This window comes from Hemibagrus wyckioides, linkage group LG10 (assembly GCF_019097595.1).
Source record: "Hemibagrus wyckioides isolate EC202008001 linkage group LG10, SWU_Hwy_1.0, whole genome shotgun sequence".
NCBI classification, from domain to species: domain Eukaryota; kingdom Metazoa; phylum Chordata; class Actinopteri; order Siluriformes; family Bagridae; genus Hemibagrus; species Hemibagrus wyckioides.
In genome coordinates, this window is record NC_080719.1 from 5,593,674 (window position 1) to 5,607,500 (window position 13,827).

Consider the following 13,827-nt stretch of genomic DNA (forward strand, 5'->3'; position numbering starts at 1 on the left):
CAGGGTGTGTTTATTGACATGTTTGTCTCTCTTTCTTTTTTTTTCTTTTTTTTTTTTTTTTTTTTTAACCAAAAAAAGAGTCTTTTCTGGTGTTGAACTTTGACCCAGCAGTATTTTTTTTTCTTCTTTCAGGTTTTGAGGTGCAACAAGCAAACCTCACATCCATCGTAATGGCAGGTGTCTTCCTTTCATAGATCAATAGACTATAATAGACGTCCATTTTCCACCATTTCCCAAAAAAAATAAGTATTTAGTTTTTTAAGTATTTTATATTAAGTGTTAAGTATTTAATTTATGTTTTAAGTTTTTTTTTTGGTCTTATTACTTTTTTCTTATTTTTTTCTTTTTTCTTTTTATTCTTTATTTATCTTTTTAAGTATTAAGTTTTTTTTTTTATGTATTTCTTTTTTTAAAGTATTTAATTTTTCCCATTTTTTCCCCTTATTTTCCGGTATTTTTATTGCCTTTTCCAGTATTCCATCCATTTATAATAGCAGACATCATCTTTTCAGAACTGGTTTATAGTTTGGTACTGAAACAGAATAGATGACGTAGCTCTGTGTCGACTTCTCTCTTACGTGCGTGCGTGTGTGTTTTGGGTTTGTTAAGTGTGAACACAAAGGCCACTGTAAACCTGCAGTGTGTTTTAGGTTCAGTGAGTTTAACCTTCCCCTGGCGCTGGGCCAAGCCTGCCCTATGACACACACACACACACACACACACACACACATACACACACACACCTGGAGGCTGATAAACCCAGTCTTGAGCCAGGCTCCCAAAGCTGTTACAGTTTGGTCTGTAATCCCCCGCAGAACGCTGACGTAGTTTTATATGGTGTTCATAGCAAATCCGATACACCAGTTTGCAACTCCCTCCAATTTATCCTGGCATGGACCAGTGTTTTGTCACTGTCCACCCTGCGCAGTTCATAATCACTGTAATGGATGGTGTGTGATGCAGAGCAGCTGTGACCATGCATGAGATTCAGGTCAATGTGCTGCAAAGCACCAAAACTCCAGATCAGTCAAATGAAGAGTTGTAGAAATATACGCAGTATAACGTTGTTATAGGTTCACCATCCTTCATCTCCTGCTCAGGGTCCTGTGAATCTACAGTCTAATCTATCAGTCTGACCTTTGAGACCTTGAGTTAAGAAAAATTGTTTTCTCAATCTTTTTTTTTTCCCTCTCATGATGTTGAAATGCGTGATTAGACAGACATCAATAGTGAGTGCGTTAGTTTTTACTTTAATCCGGGACTAACACACAAGAAATATCTAGAGTTAAGTAGCCTTTATTTTTCACGTACACCGATCAGGCATAACATTATGAGCACTGACAGGTGAAGTGAATAACACTGATTTTCTCCTCATCATGGAACCTGTTAGTGGGTGGGATATATTAGGCAGCAAGTGAACATTTTGTCCTCAAAGTTGATGTGTTAGAAGCAGGAAAAATGGACAAGCGTAAGGATTTGAGCATTCTTGACAAGGACCATAGTTTGATGGCTAGACGACTGGATCAGAGATTTCCAAAACTGCAGCTCTTGTGGGGTGTTCCTGGTCTGCAGTGGTCAGTATCTATCAAAAGTATCCTTTAAGTCCTTTAAGTTACAGGACTTAAAGTATCTGCTGCCAACATCTTGGTGCCAGAAACCACAGCACACCTTCAGGGATCTAGTGGAGTCCATGCCTCAATGGGTCAGGGCTGTTTTGGCAGTAAAAGGGGGACCAACACAATATTAGGCAGGTGGTCATAATGTTATGCCTGATCTGTGTATACATTACTGCACAGTGAAATTCTTTTTTTTTTCTGCATATCCCATTCTTGGGGGTTTGGGGTCAGAGTGCAGGGTCAGTCTGTTAAGGTGGCAGCTTGGTGGTGCTGGTTCTTGATCTGATCAACAACCCAGAGCATTAACCACCAGAGCTACCACTGCTCTCAGTGTTTGTGTTTATCTGTTCTAAAAAAATTTTGGAAATGAGTCAGAAGTGTAGCGTATAGCGATACCGAACAGGTGACCGGTTTCACTGACAGCAAAAGTGAGGAACTCTGACAACTCCATGGTTATAACATGATATGCGGAATTGTGCCACTGACCAAAACAATGTAGTAGGAGTATGATACTGCCGCTATGTGAAGACCAATTTTCTTATAAAGAAAATCGCAGGAAAAAATAAATGATGAGCTTGAGGTAACTGTACAGGGAACTTTCTGTACTTTTATAAGATTCAGCATGATAAATGCAATAAAATGGTTGTGGTTTGAGAGCTGGAGCAGGGTGGAGGTTATTAGCAGCTTAAGCATGTGGTGCTCTTTAAAGCGCTCGGCTGTAACAGCAGTGTCATTATACCTGCAGTCTATCAGCACATTCATCCGTGTCACACTGCGTCTATCCTGTGTGTGTGTGTGTGCGTGCATGCAGAGCTCTTTTCATATAACTCACAGCTCCAAGCTCCTTGCTTCCATTTGACGGGTAGAACATGAAATTCCATGTAGACAAGAACTCGAGCTCAGGTTCGAACATAACATTCATAAAGTAACTTTTACAAGTGAGCGCTAAAGGTGTTGAAATAGAATGATTATTATTATCGTCAGGTTAAATGTGCTGTATTCATTCAGATGTGTGCTTCATGACCTTTACATTTCTGCCATTTGGCAGATGTCCTTATATTTTAAATATAACTTGGGAATTAAGGGCCTTGCTCAGGGGCCCAGCAGTGGCAGATTGGTGAACCTGGGATTCAAACTCACAACCTTCTGATAGTTCAACACCTTAACCAGTAAGCTACAACATTCCCACAACTGCTAAGTGCACTGTTTTAATGAAGCACTTCTCATTAAACCTGACTTGAGACTCACACACACACACACACACACACCTGTATGTTGTCTGTGTTGTTCACTACAGCTTTCAGTCAAGCAGATTTTGGCAAGGATATCTCTTAATGCTTTGTATGTACGTTTACATTCCTGGCATTTGGCAAGACAGACTTATCCAGAGCGACTTGCAATTTATATCATGTTTTAATACAACTGAGGGTTAAGGGCCTTGCTTAGGGGCCCAGCAGAGGCAGCTTGGTGGAGCTGGGATTCAACCTCACAACCTTCTGTTCAGTAGTCCAACACCTTAAACACTAAACACGTCCAGTGATGTGTGTTTAGTTTGGCTGTGATTTGCTCTTTTATGCTATTGCATCAGGATAGAACCATAATGTTGAAATAATAATCTTTTTATTCAACGTTTACAGAAATGTAAACTAATTGATGAGTGAAATGGATACCATCATAATAGATTTCAGTGTTTAAAGTCTAACACTGTGGGTTTGGACATGTGTCTAAATACAGTGAGCATACACACTTATATCAGTGAGGAAATATAAACTGACAATTATTTCACTTTTTCCTCTGGCCCCTGTGTGATTGCTCCGATTATTGTCAATTATTTTAGGATTTCATTCGTATATATTGTGGAGAAATGGGTCCAGAAACAACATGTCAGATATTTCCTTTTACATTTTGTGATGCCGTAATGGAATCAGTCGATCTTTCCTGAGAGAGAAAAAGCACAGTGATGGAATTGATAATCATAAAGAAATATCTTTCCACGGCGCTCAGCATGACGAAGCAATGACTCCGAGATGCCTCATCGAGATTCTCTCCAGCGTCGGTGCCATCTCCACATTTTATACCGTTTTTAGCCGAAGAGGAGCTGCCGCGGCTGTCGTGTCACACAATGCTCTTTTTGTTTTTTTGTGTGTGTGTGTGTTGGTCAGGTTGGCGTGTATGAAAGCGTGTGGAGGGTCTCATTAGCTGGGAGACTCATGAATCATCTGAATGGACTTCATTCTTCTCGGCTCTTTATGACTCTCGGCGCAGAGAAAGTGCTAGATCACCATTCAGCTATGTCCTCCACTCCCACTTCCTGCTGCACTGCTGCATGTGTCGATCACATCTGTGTGTGTACCAGTCCCTCTCCATACTGCAGACCCTAATGTCCAACAGCTGCATCACAGCTGCATAATGTAACTGTGAGGGACAAGTGTGGACAATACACATTACTATGGGTGGACTGGGGATTTATGGACTGGACAGACCTGCCAAACTTTACATTTTCACATAGGAGCTCAGCGTTTTAAAAGTTAGCACTCAGAATACACCGGAAGTGCAGGTTTCCTTATTTTAAGTGACCTGTGAAGACCTTTCAGGAGATGCCAAGACCATGCATCTCGCAAACAAGGTCAGCTCTGATATCAGCTGGGTTTCCTGTCAGCAGTTCTCAAACTTTATACAGACAAATCACTTCTCAGACAGCACACGAACATCAACTATGGGCAGGTTTATGTTCAGATTCATCTAAATATAGTGTTGAAGCACGTGATCTTCAACATCATAATTTATTCAAAAATAGCACTGTGTGTCAATGCAGTCGTTGTCAGTTTCCCAGAACAGGAGCAGATGAGTCTTAAAAGGGGGTCAGGGCCAAGATGACCACCAGAATGAGTCAAGGCTTTACTTCAGCTAGACTTTGTTTGTTCATTGTGCCAATGATTAAGCTTTTTTCCCCCTAGCTATTACTCTTTGCTAATGGATATATAAGTACTGAGGAATTACTTCTTGTAATGCAAAAATACAAACATTATTATTGCAATCTCTCATTTGAGACTTTATTATTTTTACTTTATTAAAAAATGGAGACAGAGACAGACATAGCATTGAATGAATCACATTAGTTCAGTACTTTATTTGGATGTGTGTGTTTTTTGGGTCATGACTCTCATCTTCCCAGCAGTAATGGTCAGTGTTCTTAACGAAGCAACTGGATCAAGATGGAGCTTTGGGTTATCCGGTCAGTCCACATGATTTCTGAGAAGTTGAGTACATTATAAAAAATGTGCTGATCTTTTTGCGTCGCCTTTGCTAGTATATGAAGTGGATATTTTATAATCAGAGGTCTTAGTGAATATACAGTAAATGAATTCATCAATAAGTGGAAGTTAAAGTAGCTTTTTTTTATTAAATAGTTTTCAGAGCACACCAACTGTTTCTTCCACCAGTAGATGAAATAAAACCAAATGCACAGGTTCAGATATTTGGATAGAGCTGAGAAGAAGAGCCGTCTGTTCTTCCGAGTGGGCTCGCATAAACCGCTCTTCCTCTGCGCTCCGTAGCTCTCTCCAGAGAAAAGAGAAGCCCCTAAGTCCACTCCAGTTACAGTGCCTCGAGGAAACACTACGCCATTGTGTGCTGTGGAATGCACTTGCAACTTTGGGCCCAAAAAATGAGCCTCTGCTCAATTTGACTCCATCCATTGTTTATTATTCCCTTCACTCCTCATACTGTCGAGCTCGATCTGCTTTGTCGAACCTAATATAGGCCGCGTGTAGGATTAGGAGAGTTGAAAGTCTGCCGCTTTAATCACTGCTCTCGGTGACTCCTCTCATTCACATAACACTCTTGGTTACTTTACATAACCAGCGTCAAGAGTTCACGCCTGCATCCAAGACTTTTGTTTTGTTCTCGGTCACATGGGCAGTTGAAACCGTGTAACCGGAGCCCGTAAACAAGTCCTTGTATAGTGAGAAAACTGGAAACTATAGTGAAACTAAACCAGCAACTCGAGAGCATTCTGAATGAGATCAGCCACTGGGACTGGAAATGTCACCTGTACTGTGATTGTATGATTCATAGCTCTGCTCTCCCTGCTTATGGCTTCATACACAAAGAGTGCTGTGGTGAAAGAATTTTAAAAGCATCCTAAAACTTATAACCCCAGATGCAACTTAATAGAAGAGCATCAGCAGTCACTATGGGGATGTGTAAGCTTAGTGGTTAAGGTGTTCGGAAGGTTGTGAGTTCGAATCCCAGGTCCACCGAGCTGCCCCTGACCGAGGCCCTTAAGCCTGCATTGTTCAGCTGTATAAAGTGAGATAAAATGTAAGTCACTCTGGATAAGGGAATTGTAAATGTAAGTATTGTATTACTCTCGATTAAAAAAAAATATGCCATGTAGCGTCACACTCATATGAGCTTGTTGGACGACTTTGAGAGGAGCTGAGATTTTGTAACAGGTGCTTGCAAACAAATCACTGTATAGTGAGGAAACTTCTGAATCTAAACCATTGTGATGGCTCGTGCCGGGACTGGAGCTCATTCTGAATGAGATGAAGAAATGTCAGCCATACTGTGCTGTGGCATTCCTGTTCATCCCAGAGGTGTCAGTGGGGTTGAGGTCAGGCCTCTGCTTAGGATACACAAGTTCTTCCACTCAGGTTTTGGCTAACTGTGTCCTCAAGGAGCTCTGTGCTTTGTGCACATATGCTTAGTCATGCTTGAACAGGGTTTGAGCCTCTTGGTTCCAGTCAAGAAAGGACTCTTAATCATACAGCATGCAAAGGCATTCATTTGTGAGCTTCAGACTGTGTGGCAACTTAAGAAAATAAAATCAAAAGGTCAAGGAAAACTGTTACAAGGCACTGACACTGGAGACTCCTTCCATGAACGGTGACTATGCATCTCATAACTGAAATACACCGAGCCGGCATAACATTATGACCACCTGGCTAATATTGTGTTGGTCGCACTTTGCTGCCAGAACAGCCCTGACCCGTCGAGGCATGGATTCCACTAGATCCCTGAAGGTGTGCTGTGGTATCTCGCACCAAGATGTTAGCAGCAACTCCTCCATGGGCCCCACCTTGCAACTTACAGGACTTTAAAGGATACTTTTGATAGATACTGACCACTGCAGACCGGGAACACTCAACAAGAGCTGCAGTTTTGGAGATGCTCTGATCCAGTGGTCTAGCCATCATAATCTGGCCCTTTGTCAAACTCGCTCAAATCCTTACGCTTGTCCATTTTTCCTGCTTCTAACACATCAACTTTGAGGACAAAATGTTCACTTGCTGTCTAATATATCCCACCCACTAACAGGTGCCATGATGAGGAGATAATCAGTCATATTCACATCACCTGTCAGTGATCATAATGTTATGGCTGATCGGTGTATCAAGTATTCACCTTCTGTCATGGTTTAAATAACCAGATGTCTTTTACTTCATTTATTGTACTTGGATCATGTGGCAATGTAGTGATGCAAGTTGATAAAGTATTATCAAGAGCACATTAATATAAACCTGGGATTTGGCCTGCCTCCAGAACCATTGCCAGAGCTGCTGCTATTAAAAAAAAAAAAAAAAAAAAAAATGAATCGACACCCTCTGACCAGTCAGATTTGTATATTCATCAGCACTGTGTTATACACATAGATATTGACCAGTGATAAGCAGTAATAAATAAATGCTCTAGGTTGTTTTAATCTGGAATAGTTAAACAAAATCTTATTAATTTAATGTAATATAATCCACTGTGACTTTCGCAAATCTGATTATTATATTAAATGATTCTTTTAGTCTGTTATTCTATTGAAAAAATATGTCCAGTTAGTCTGCCAAGATGTGCTTTAAGGGTTTAGCCTGAAATACTGTTAAAATGATCAAATTATACACATATACAGGTCAAGCGGTTACTACAATATACACGTATTAGCATGTAAAGAAAAGGAAATGGCTTTCCGTCTCCTTGGCTGATGTCCAGGACGGATTTCCTTTCCGCATCACGAAGTGACCTGTTTTTGTTTGAAAGGCAAGTGGGTCTGTACAACGAAGCTGGTGTCTTTCCATCCAATTTCTTTTTCATTATCTGAATTTCTGTTATGTTAATATTCCTTATTGTTCAGCAGCTTATAAAATAGCACTTGATTCATCACATACTATTGTTTTGCATTTTATTTTTAGATGTAAAGCAAGCTGAGGACCTGAATAATGTCAGTTTTGGTGTTAATTCACTGTAAAGTAAATGTACGGACAGTTTGACATTAAGCAAGTCTTCATAATTTTGTTTTAAGCATCTTCTCCTCAAGATGAGTGATGTCTGATTAAGATGCTGCTTCCTCTGATGTCTTCTGTGCAACAAAAAGAACCTTTTAAAGGAACAATCCTGTTATATATATATATATATATATATATATATATATATATATATATATATATATATATATATATATATACACACCGATCTTGCATAACATTATGAGTAGTGAATAAGACTGATGATCTCCTCATCATGGCACCTGTTAGTGGGTGGGATATATTAGGCAGCAGGTGAACATTTTGTCCTCAAAGTTGATGTGTTAGAAGCAGGAAAAATGGACAAGCGTTAAGGATTTGAGCGAGTTTGATAAGGGCCAAATTGTGATGGCTAGACCACTGGATCAGAGCATCTCCCAGTCTGCAGTGGTCAGTATCTATCAAAAGTGGTCCAAGGAAGGAACAGTGGTGAAACGGGCAAACAGGGTCATGGGCGGCCAAGGCTCATTGATGCACGTGGGGAGCGAAGGCTGGCCCGTGTGATCCGATCCAACAGACGAGCTACTGTTGCTCAAATTGCTGAAGAAGTTAATGCTGGTTCTGATAGAAAGGTGTCAGAATACACAGTGCAGGACGGGTCAGGGCTGTTTCGTCAGCAAAAGGTGGAACAAAACCAATACTAGGCAGGTTGTCATAATGTTATGCCTGGGTGGTATAAGTTTGACACCATTATTTTTATAATAATGTGTCATATATGTATTTTTAGTCTCTCATATATGCATTTCAGCAGCATATTATATTGTTACTCTGCTACATTAGAGTCAAACAGTGGTACAGGAGTTTCAAGTTGATATCATGTACGTCTTCTAAATACTACCTTATATAGTTTATATTGTCTTCTTCCTTAGGTTGTTAGGTCAGGTGAGAACGATGACTCGATGACTGAATAAGATGACCGGTTTTGTGATGTCATGAACGTACGTGAGAGATGCCAGGAATGTTTGAACATTTGAGTCAGAGGAAGAGAATGAATGAAATGATGGAAAGGAAGGATATGTCACAGGGTGCCGAGGTGGGCTCGAGCACTGACTCACGACTCGAAGTTTCCTGACCACATGCACAGCTTTCAGAATGAAACCCGGACCGTTAAGGAGCTGTAATGGGGCGAGGCAGAGGACGTTTCCTGATGCGTTCAGCTGTACTGAAGTGCCATCCTGTGCTCTTTTAATCACGATTACGTCAAGGGCTTTGTCAGGATTGCTGAACTCACTCTAAGAAACAGTAGCAAGAGGAATAAGGAAACTGTTTTAACCCTTACCTGACCTGAAACAGATTAGAAGATTAAGGCATGTATAAAGTTGCTGTAAATAATTTCCTCTTCGACATTTGATCCTGTCACAGTTACTTTCCCTGTATCTGAGCCATTCATTCTTGTTTGCTTTCCGCCCCGTCTGCTTTAATATCTAAAGGCTAACACAAAATGAAACATGCCTCTCATATCCAGCTCATCCAGACAGTTTACAGAGCACATGATTACTTTCCCTGAGTCCGACTTTCCTTTACGGATCTGCAACTAATTGCTCCGAGGACGTGGAGCTCTGTTCAAATTCGTCTGTGCTTTTAAAACCCTGAAGCTGTTTCTGTCTCTCTCTCTCTCTCTCTCTCTCTCTCTCTCTCTCTCTCTCTCTCCCTCCGTTTCCCCTAACTCGCATTATTTAATCTTTCTGTTCTGCTCATTAGAATCAGTAGTTATTAGTTAACCCTAATGCGGAGCTGAAACAATCAATTAATCTTCGTCGTAATTGGGCGTTGTTGGAAAGGAGTATTTTCCTGCTCCAGAATAAATCCTAATCAGACCCTGTCCATTGCTCCTGGCGTTGGTCACTACTTTGGAAAATTGCTTTGGTCATGGATGCGTTTGCGTGCAAAGAGCCTTCAGATAAACACTTAGCGTAGAGATCTCTCAGATGTGTGATGTTTTATTCTGGGCGGAGGTTTTAATTGCATCCAGAGGCTGATGCTAAAGCCGAGAGCCTTCTTTCCTTTATTTAATTTGTTTAATTACAAAGCAGCTGTGGACACTGTTTAAGCTGCTGCTTGAGATTTGTGCTTTCTACCTTTCTTCAGTGTTAAAGCTCTCTTAAATACTTAGATGAGGATGGACTCTGTGTTTGATCATAACTTGGAGTCATGCAAAATTAAAAAGAAATGAGATCATGTGCATTTAATGCTCTGTATAATGGTTATATGTCGGAGCTTTAGAATGTATTTATCATTTATAAATTATAGCATTATGTATGTTTTTAATGTAAATAAGCCTGTAATTTTTCATAAATCCAAAGACAACAGGAACATTAACAGGAGAGCTAAAAAAGGCTACCTGGATGGAAATTGCATCTTTTTCATAAGCAAATAAAATCCGACTGATTTCTTGCACAAATTTTCCATCATTTGTCGTAAGATATCATAAAAGCATTGGTCACATGTCATTAAACAAATACCATTTGCAAGTTACAGACTTCTGTCTAGGTGTATGTGGTATTTTTCATCGTTCAGTCTCCAGCGTTTCCTAAAAGCATAAATAATTCAAGCAAACATCCGGACTTGAGCCTTCACTGACTTTTTGTTTTTTTTATCGATGTGCTTGTGAGAAAGAAATGGGTTTGTGCTTTTCTCCAGGATAGCTTAAATAAACTAAGGAGCAAACAAAGTGAAAATGTTAAAAAGTGTGAAAAATGTAGCTAGTTGTTCATCTGGAATATATAAGTAATAGATCCTCTGTCACTCATGTGGCTACTGATGGTATTTTTACAGCTCTGTGTGTCAGTGTAATGATTTACTGTAACACAACCTCTGGACATACTCTTGCTGGAATCTCCCAGTTTTAATGCCTTGTATAATAGATAGTTATAGGCCAGAAATAGGAAATCTGCTTCGCGTTCACTTTGTTCTCACTACATTTATTGTTAAATCTGTGTAGCATGCACCACAGTGCTGCAGAGAGTAACATCGCTGCCTGTCTTCCTGGAGTTCCTCCACATTCTCTGGTTTTCTCCGAATTTCCACAGACATGTCACTGGGTGTATTAGTTACGCTTAATTGCCCCATGTGTGAATGCATGAATGTTTCCGGGGCCCAGTGATGGACAGGGTGAATTCCAGCCAGTGTTCCCGGGAATGGTGCCCTTTTCTGTTTCGTGAATATAGCTTTTAGTTTTAATCTAGCTGTTTGTATTATGTACAGGTTAAAGTAACTGTCAAAACTCCTTTTTGGTATTAATCCAGGTTCAAGCACTGCTTTAACTTGGCCTGAATGTATTTTGACACAAATCCAAGAAAAGCACTTCCATAATTTCAGGGGCCGTTTATAAGAGCACTCCGTGAGCAATGGTAAAGTACTGTGGGAATGCAGTCCTCCCTCGTGGCTCCCACGCCTATAGCGCTTCATTTCTGAACAACTCTCTTCCGTAGACGAGCGGAGCTTCACCGAGGCAGGCAGGACCGTGACACCATTAATTTGGCATTGTTCCCATAACGATGGCAGGACAATGAGGCCAGATCAGGACACTTTTGTGCGGGGATTTCTGCGCCACACTCATCACACATGACTATGGTTATGCAGTCAGCACACGGCTGTTTTTCGTAGCTCTGGGAAGCTGTTGTAGATTATTGGGCCTGTGGGAGTGATGGCCAGTTCTCTGCTCTCCTTACCATGAAAAGGCCTTCTGCTTCTCTTCTGCTAATCATTCCCTCATGTTCATCGCTGAGAAAACTTATGACTGTCATATTTCTGGGTTTAATCATTTCACATGTGCCTGCCCCTGCCCAGGCCCACCCTGTCACGTTGTCCATGAAGACCTGATGGACTAAATGCTTCGCCGCCTTCTTCGTTCACGAGCGTAACACACCTTTTACCCTGGACATAAACTGCAGCTGCTCTCGCACTTTGATGTGATTTAGATTTGTGTATGCAGATACAAAGCCAGTCAAGCCAGGACTGTCTGCATGTGCCGTTCCCTTGGGAGGAAAAAAGTCTTTTCCAGTCTAGGATGAGTTCCCATTCTCCAGGTGGATGTGCACACAATAACCATTGAACTAAAAAACCCTTTGAATGATCATTTCTTGTTAAGCCTCAAACCTCTCCGAATTTTCAGTCAGGATAGAAAGCACTCCTCGGTCTTCTGCTTCCTTAAACACGCTGAGGTTGACCTCTTAATTGCCGAATTGGCCGTCCCCGTGTGATCTGTTTCCCCCCGGAGGTGTCTGCCAAGCTGTGTCCAACATGACAAAGTCTTCAAGCCTCTATTAATGTGTCACACACACAGAGCTGCACAACATCCACTTGATGTTTGGCTTCTCTAGCCTTTTCTAAAGAGAGTGCTATATATTTAGTTTGTCAGGCTAAATCCGGCAGCCATCTGTACTATAATCTCAGTGCTTGACGTAACCTTTTCTGGACATCTCTCCTCTGCTGGAGGAGATGACTTAACTCCACTTTTTTCTCAGATGTGTCACAATATGTGTGGAGAGATAGAGAGAGAGAGAGAGAGAGAGAGAGAGAGCGAGCATGTCTGCATTGGTGAGCCACAAAACCCTGGATCTGGACTCAGAACTGGGTGGTGGAAATCCCTTGTGTGTGATCCATTGCATCAGTTAGTGTATGACTGCACAAGTCCAATTGTTGGGAGGGAAAGGGAGTGGACCGACCTTTCTCCAGACGGACAGAGGCAGCCCAAAGCGACCCGCCGAGGAATTTGTTTACTTGTGGTGCAGCTACAAATAACTGTGGCGTTTATACACCGAAGAACTGCTTTCCATTCCAGGCAGCTGTACAACACAAACAGGCCAAAGAGGAAGGCGTGGTGGAGTCGTACTTCATATTTTGGTGGTCCAGTCATCATCAGATGGTATTTGACCACAGGGTTGTTGTTTTTTTTTTTTTAAAGCAGATTTTAGGCAGAAATCCCCATGGATAAATTTGTACTTAAACATAGAAAAGCTGTAGAATTGCATTTTATAGCAAATCATGAGACATCTGAAGCAGCAGTCATAACAAATGCAGATAAAATTCACACGAAGAACAAGAAGTGTCACAGGAGAAAGGAAACACACACTCGCGTCTCGTAGTGGCTACTTCAGGTCACTCTGATTTTCTTTAAAAAAAAAAAACAACAAAAAACAGGAGAGCCTTTGGTCTGCTGTCTGATTGAAGCGCAGGGTAACGTGTGCTCTTAATGAATGAGGCTGTGAATTTACAATAAAAACACCTCCATCATCCTGCTAGAATTTTCTTGTTTATATTATCAGGCAACACAAATAAAGTATTACCCACTGACTGAAATTCAAAACTTGGTGCAGAACACAGTTGATCCAAACACATTTGCACTGTATGGCCAAAGGTTTCTGGACACCTGACCATCACATGTGTTTGTTGAACATCCTTTTCAATTTATTGTTGCTTTGTGCACAGGAGCATTGTCATGCTGGATCAGGTTTCAGTGAAGGGAAATTAATTGCTACAGTATACAAAGACATGCTTTAAAAATTTTGGCAGATGTGATGGTCCAGTGTCCGTATGCTTTGGACCATGTAGTGTAACTTCAAAGTACAAAGGGTGCCCATTAAGTTGTATAATGCTTTAACTCTCAACTCAAGTTGTCCACATTTTGAGCCATTTTAGACGAGTGTTGATCATAGGAGTAACAGCAAGTGCACACGGTGTGACATGCAGCTAAAAGATGCACTTCAGCTAAACTTGTGTATGTGATGCGCTAGCATTCACAAGAGTTTAAAGACACTGATGATCCACAGAAGTTCTGTTACTGCAGTGAAGAAAGTGCCACTTGTTATCTTCCAGTAAGAACAAATGCTTTAATCTGGAGCTGATGACTTTTTTTTTTTTTTGCTCGTTTCTCTTCCATATATATTATGCTGCAAGTATTATATTTAGCCACA

The 13,827-nt window shown here is 40.9% G+C and overlaps 1 protein-coding gene across 8 annotated transcripts in view; it reads left to right on the forward strand.

The window, feature by feature from the left end:
• Positions 1 to 13,827, forward strand: part of myo9aa (myosin IXAa) — a 109,581-nt gene that overhangs the window by 40,398 nt on the left and 55,356 nt on the right. The gene's annotated exons all lie outside the window — the stretch shown is intronic.